The sequence below is a fragment of the Psammomys obesus genome, unplaced genomic scaffold (genome assembly GCF_907164565.1).
Source record: "Psammomys obesus unplaced genomic scaffold, mPsaObe1.curated_primary_1811, whole genome shotgun sequence".
Lineage (NCBI taxonomy): Eukaryota > Metazoa > Chordata > Mammalia > Rodentia > Muridae > Psammomys > Psammomys obesus.
The window spans coordinates 6,370,517-6,377,200 of record NW_026596463.1 but is presented as its reverse complement, the minus strand read 5'-3'; the positions used below and the strand labels follow the sequence as shown (position 1 = coordinate 6,377,200).

The 6,684-nt window shown below is 42.9% G+C and overlaps 1 protein-coding gene across 2 annotated transcripts in view; it reads left to right on the top strand.

Annotated features, from left to right (window-relative positions):
• Positions 1-1,634: 1,634 nt before the first annotated feature.
• Naip (NLR family apoptosis inhibitory protein) overlaps positions 1,635-6,684 on the top strand; it is a 57,365-nt gene continuing 52,315 nt past the window's right edge. For both annotated transcript variants that reach the window (XM_055598381.1, XM_055598380.1), the window contains exon 1: positions 1,635-1,709. The gene's annotated coding sequence lies outside the window, so the exon portion shown is untranslated. The remainder of the gene's footprint in view (positions 1,710-6,684) is intronic.

Genomic DNA, 6,684 nt, shown 5'->3' with positions numbered 1-6,684 from the left:
GCAGCTCAGTCTCCAAGTGAGTTTACTAGTAAGGGGAACAGGGACTGTCTCTGACATGAACTCAGTGGCTGGCTCTTTGATCACCTCCCCCTGAGGGGGAGCAGCCTTACTAGCCCCCCTCAAAAGACTATAAAATACAGTCCTGATGAGACCTGATAAGCTAGGGTCAGATGGAAGGGGAGAAGGTCCTCCACTATCAGTGGACTGGGGAAGAGGCATGGGAGGAGATGAGGGAGGGAAGGCGGGCAGGATTGGGAGGTGATGAGGGAGGGAACTATAGCTGGGATCCAAAGTGGATAAATTGTAATAAATAAAAAATTGTATTAAAAATAAAGTTTAACAATTAGATTTAAATCAGTTTAGAGCACTTTTAGGTATGCCTTGGAATGAAAACAGGACACACCTGTGGAACTGAACACAGACTGCATTATGAAAGCTCTCTAGAAAGAAGCAACTTTCCTAGTCAGTTTGAGACTGATTTCCTTATGTCTTGCAACAAAAATATTTGTGTATAGTCTTGTTCCAGAGCTTTTGTAGCTGTTATTTTCTTTTCCTGGGAAGTTCCCCCTTCTGTTTTAGGCAGAGTTTTCTAAAGGAACAGAGCTGATAGAATATGTAAATATAGGTCTAGGAAGAGATACAGATATGCAGACATAGATAGATATATAGAATAGATGTGGAAATGTGTCTATATATCCAAACACATGGCATTTATGAGACTGGCTTGCAGGATGCAGCCTGGGTCATCCAGCAATGGCTGTCTCTCACCGTGAGGCTGAGAATCTGGCTGTTGTTGACTCTACAAGGTGGGATGATGACTCAGCAGTCCCAGTCTGGCACTGCAGTCCTAGGGGATTCCTGGAGAGGGCTGGTTGGTCTTCAGTCTACGTTTTACTTGTGAAGAAGTTGGTTCTAATACCAGTGAAGGAATGCCACAGAAGCAGGAGAGATGAACTTGCCTGTGAGAATGAGCACAAGAACAAAGCACTTCCCTTCTTCCATGTCTCTTTATCTCGGCTGCCAGCAAAGAGTGCTCCTTGTCGTTAGCATGAGTCTTCCTCCTTGAAGTAACCTGATCAAGAAAACCCCTCATGGGAATGCCCAGAGCTTGCATTTTATTTGATTCCAGATGTAGTCAAGCTGACAACCAAGATTAGCTGTGCCATGATGGTTTAGTAGTTCTGTAAAGGGTCATGTGTTGAACTGGAATCCTCATTGTAAGAGTCTAGGAGTGGGAACTTTATTGTGTTTCGAGGTGGGATCTATAGAAGGTCATTAAGGTGAAGCTCCCATTGGATCCTGGTAACTTCCTAGGATAGACCAAAAAACGGTCCATGAGCACAGACACATGGTAGGTAGAATAATTTTAGAAAATTAAAAGTAAAGACTATGACAAGGAGGAGAGTGGGAGAGAGATTCACATACAGAGGTTACTGGAGGACACTGTCTCTGGATTTATAATGTGGTCAGAATGTGAAATGTCCTTATAGGCAGCTCATGTGTTTGAGCATTTGGTTTCCAGCTGGTGATGTATTTTGGAACCTTTAAGAGGCGGAGCCTGGTGGAGGAAGTGGGTCATGGGGGACATGGCTTTGAGACTTTAGAACCTGGTGCCACTTCCTGTTCATTTTCTCTGCCTCCTCGCTGCTGATGCACTGTGACCAACTGGCCGGTCTTCTGTGCCACGATGAAATAGCGATCTTCAAACTGTAAGCCAGAATAAGCCTTATTCTCTGTGCGCTGCTTTTGTCAAGGGCTTTTATCCCAGCAACAGAAAAGTAATGACAGGCTGCTCATGGAAATTCACCAAGCAGAGTCTTAGGCTGGCAAGTCCTGGCCAGTTCCTTCTGTAAAGGGAAGGAACAGGAAGCTAGAGTAGGGTAATTGTGTCTATAGATAAGAACAGGACCTTTGTCTCATAATTGCTAATGAGACTGTAAGGTGTGGTGTATCAAGGGACGAGTTCAAAAATAACTAGACAAGACGTTGAGTAGCCTGAGGGTTGATAGAAGTCCAGAAGGACCATTGCTGGGCACTTCGCATGCTAGTGACGAGGAGTTCTTTTTATCTTATCAGGGATAGTCAAACGTGGTTATCTGCTACACTGGGCAAACTTGTCAAAAAAATTGGCCGATGAGAGAGTGTGCTTTAAAAGGTTCAACTTGGCCAGGTATGGTGGCACATGCTTCTAGTCCAACCACTCAGTAGGCTGAGGCAGGATGATGTCAGCCTTGAGGCTAGCATGGGCTGTAGAGCAAAACCCTGTCCCCCAAACAAGTGAAAATCTTCAGTTTGCAGCAGCTTTTGCAAAACTGTAGCTAGGTAGGCAAATTCCAAATTGAATGAGGTAGATAAAACATCGTGTGACAGTGCTACCTCTACCCAAAAATAGATTTGATATTCCTTTGAGAGCACTGAAATGTGTAGATTGGTCATATGCTTGCACAAAGGTGTTCCTCGTTTTGTCCTATTTAAAAACTTTTTGATAGTTTCATATCTGAGAACTGTATTTACATTATTTCTACCCACCCCTGTATGATCCCACCAAATTCCTGACTCCTTCCTGACACACACACATACACACACACACATCCTTACTGAGTCCATTTAGTGTTCCTCATATATATATGTGTTTGGGGCTGACCAGTTGGGACTGGATATCCTATCAGGGGCTTGTCCCTCTCTCAGCAGCTGTTCACTGCCTAGACTTCTTACAGCGGGGAGGCCTTGTGACATTTCCCCCATCCCCACTGGCATGTCAAACTTGTGTCATTCTGCTGGTCTTGTTTAGGTGGCCCTATTGTTGATATTTCACAGGGGCAGCTTCCCTTTCACAGAGGCAAATGAGTCCCTCATTGTAGAGGCTCCTGGCTTTTCTGAGGGGTAAGAGTGCTGATTGCTTTTCTCCCATGGCAACTTGCATAACACTTTCAGATACCGTGAAAGCTAATCGTCAAGGAAGAGGCTTCCAGATCTCTTTGAGCCTGATCCCTCCAAGGACTATGTCCAAAGCGTGTGCCATCTTTAGCAGTAGGGTCTCTTACAAGTTCTAGAAGGAAACCAAGGGCAAAGGCAATAACCTGCTTCTGGGATTCTTGTGGGAGACTCAAAGGGAGGTTAGCCATGTCTGGCACTGGGATTTTTATTAGATAGTCTGTAACTCTTTGGAACAGCATCACCTCATGTTTTGTAACTTAATTTTAATTATATACACATACATACATATATATGCAGTTTTAAAAACATAAAATAATGTTTCCTTAGGGCTTTTTCAAACATCCCTAGAGTTACTTATCCACCATCCCTCCCTTTCCCTCTGCAGTTTCCTCTCTCTCTCTCTCCCCCCCCTCCATTTTCCCCTTTCCCCTCTTCATAGCATCTGTGTCCTATCCCCCTCTCTAGAGTTCACTCTCCCCCTGCCCATGGCCTCTTCCTACCTACCTGGGGAGGTTTTGCACTTACTCCAGGTTATAGATTCACATCTAAGGTTCAGAACTGGGGACCACAAATAAGAGAGAACTTGCAGCATTTATCCTTCTGGGTTTGACTCTGCTCACTCAGTATATTTTCTGCTTTCGCTGTTTATCTGCAGATTTCATGGTTTCATTGCTTTGCGTTTTTAGAGCTGAGTAGAGTTCCACTGCCTGTATGTACCACACTTTCCTTATTCACCCATCAGCCGATGGAGATTTAGGCTGTTTCTGTTCCCTAGCTATCGTAACTAGAGAAGCCATGAACGTGGCTGAACAAGTCTCTGAGGTGGAGTGGCTTGTTGAGTCCTTTGGGCACATATGCTAAGGAGGGGCAAAACTGAGTCATATTGTAGATTGATTTTTAGCCTTTTGAGGATTCTCCATGCTGGTTCCCAGAGTGGCTGCACCAGTTTGAAGTCCTGACTGATGGCTCCCATTCCCCAACATTTTCTCCAGCATTTGATGTTTTTGATCTTTCCCGTTCTGGCAGGGGTAAGATGAAATCCCAAAACAATTTTGAATTACAATTTCCTAACTGTTAAGGGTGCTGAATACTTTTAAAGATATTTTGTGACTATTTTTACTTCTTTATTGATTCATAGCTCATTTCTTGATTGGATTATTTGTTTTCTTGATTCTTCATTTTTTGAAGAATCAATAAATGGACAAGATATGTTGTATTTATATGTTTGTGTGTGTGTGAAATGACAACAGTCAAAGAAAAAGAAGTCATTTGTTTGGGAAGGATTAAAGGTGGAGAGGTTTAGGAGGAACTAGAAGGAGGAAAGGGAGCTGGGGGAGTGATGTAATTTTTTATTAACTAAAGCTTTAAATAGAAAGAAAATTCTCCATAGTGTTGCCTATTGGCTAATATGATAAAAGTGTGTTATTTTTAAGAATTTGTTATTTTTTATTTTTTTAATTTAATTTTATTTGATTAATTACACTTTATTCACTTTGTATCTCCCCATAAGCCCCTCCCTCCTCCCCTCCCTCCCCCTTCTTCACCCATGCTCCTCCCCAAGTCCACTGATAAGGGAGGTCCTCCTCTCCTTCCTTCTGATCTTAGTCTATCAGATCTCATCAGGAGTGGCTGCATTGTCATCTTCTGTGGACTGGTAAGGCTGCTCCCCCCTCAGGGAGAGGTGATCAAAGAGCAGGCCAATCAGATTATGTCAGAGGCAGTCCCTCTTTCCATTACTATGGAACCCACTTGGACACTAAACTGCTATGGGCTACATCTGTGCAGGGGTTCTAGGTTATCTCCATGCCTGGTACTTGGTTGGAGTATGAGTCTCTGGGAAGTTCCCTGTGTTCAAATTTTCTGGTTCTGTTGCTCTCCTTGTGGGGTTCCTGTCCTCTCCAGATCTTACTATTTCCTACTTCTTACATAAGATTCCATGCACTCTGCCCAACAGTTGGCCATAAGTCTCAGCATCTGCTTTGATAGTCTGCAGGGCAAAGCCTTTCAGAGGCCCTCTATGGGAAGCTCCTAACTTGTTTCCTGTTTTCTTCTTCTTCTTCTGTCCATCTTCTTTGCCTTTCAGGATGGGGATTGAGCATTTTAGTCAGGGTCCTCTCTCTTGATTAGTTTCTTTAGATGTACAGATTTTAGTAGGCTTATCCTATGTTATATGAGTGAGTATATACCGTGTGTGTCTTTCTGCTTCTGGGACAGCTCACTCAGGATGATCCTTTCCAGGTCCCACCATTTACCTGCAAATTTCATGATTTCCTTATTTTTCATTGCAGAGTAATACTCCATTGTATAGATGTACCACAGTTTCTGCATCCATTCTTCAGTTGAGGGGCATCTGGGTTGTTTCCAGCTTCTGGCTATTACAAATAAAGCTGCTACAAACATGGTTGAACAAATGTCCTTTTTGTGTACTTGCGCCTCTTTTGGGTATATGCCTAAGAGTGGTATGGCTGGATCTTGAGGAAGCGCTATTCCTAGTTGTCTGAGAAAGCGCCAGATTGATTTCCAGAGTGGTTGTACCAGTTTACATTCTCACCAGCAGTGGAGAAGGGTTCCCCTTTCTCCACAACCTCTCCAGCATGTGTTGTCCCTTGAGGTTTTCATCTTGGCCATTCTGATGGGTGTAAGGTGAAATCTCAGGGTTGTTTTGATTTGCATTTCCCTAATGGCTAATGAGGTTGAGCATTTCTTTAAGTGCTTCTCTGCCATTCGATATTCCTCTACAGAGAGTTCTCTGTTTAGCTCTGTTCCCCATTTTTTAAGTGGATTACTTGGTTTGCTGTTTTTCAGCTTCTTTAGTTCTTTATATATACTGGATATTAACCCTCTGTCAGATAAAGGGTTGGTGAAGATTCTTTCCCAATCTGTAGGCAGTCGCTTTGTTTTGATGACGGTGTCCTTTGCTCTACAGAAGCTTTTCAGTTTCATGAGGTCCCATTTATTGATTGTTGCTCTTAGAGCCTGTGCTGTTGGTGTTCTGTTCAGGAAGTTGTCTCCTGTGCCAATGAGTTCTATGGTTTTCCCTACTTTTTCTTCTAACTGATTTAATGTGTCTGGTTTTATGTGAGGTCTTTGATCCACTTGGACTTTAGTTTTGTGCAGGGTGATAAGTATGGATCTATTTTCATTTTTCTACATGTAGACATCCAGTTGGACCAGCACCATTTGTTGAAGATGCTATCTTTTTTCCATTGTATGGTTTTGGCATCTTTGTCAAAGATCAGGTGTCCATAAGTGTGTGGGTTTATTTCTGGGTCTTCTGTTCAGTTCCATTGATACACCATTGTTGGTATAATGTTTTTTTTTAATGTATGCACCTTACCCTTGTTTATTCAAATACTGATTTCTCCCCAACCCCACCCCCAAATCTCTGGTTTCAATCCGGATATTGCATTGTGATACTCATTCTAAGTATCCTGTCTCAACTCTTGTGTAAACAGGACAAAATAAAGCAACTAGATACAATGTTGTGAATGAGAGCAGGCAGAGGACAGGAAAGAGGGGAAGAGCTAGAGAGCAGGAAAGGTGTAGGAGGAGAAGGAGGAGAAGGGGTGAGAGGAGAGCTAGGAGAGCAGAGCTGGAGGAGAGATCTTGGAGGACGTGCATGAATCAGAACAAAGATTTCACAAAAAGCAAATATAATGTGGGAAATCTAAATGTTAAGAAACTGAGGGCTTGGAGGTTTAGGAGGGAGTAAGTATTGCCCAGCATTGTGTTCTAGGTTAACTAAAA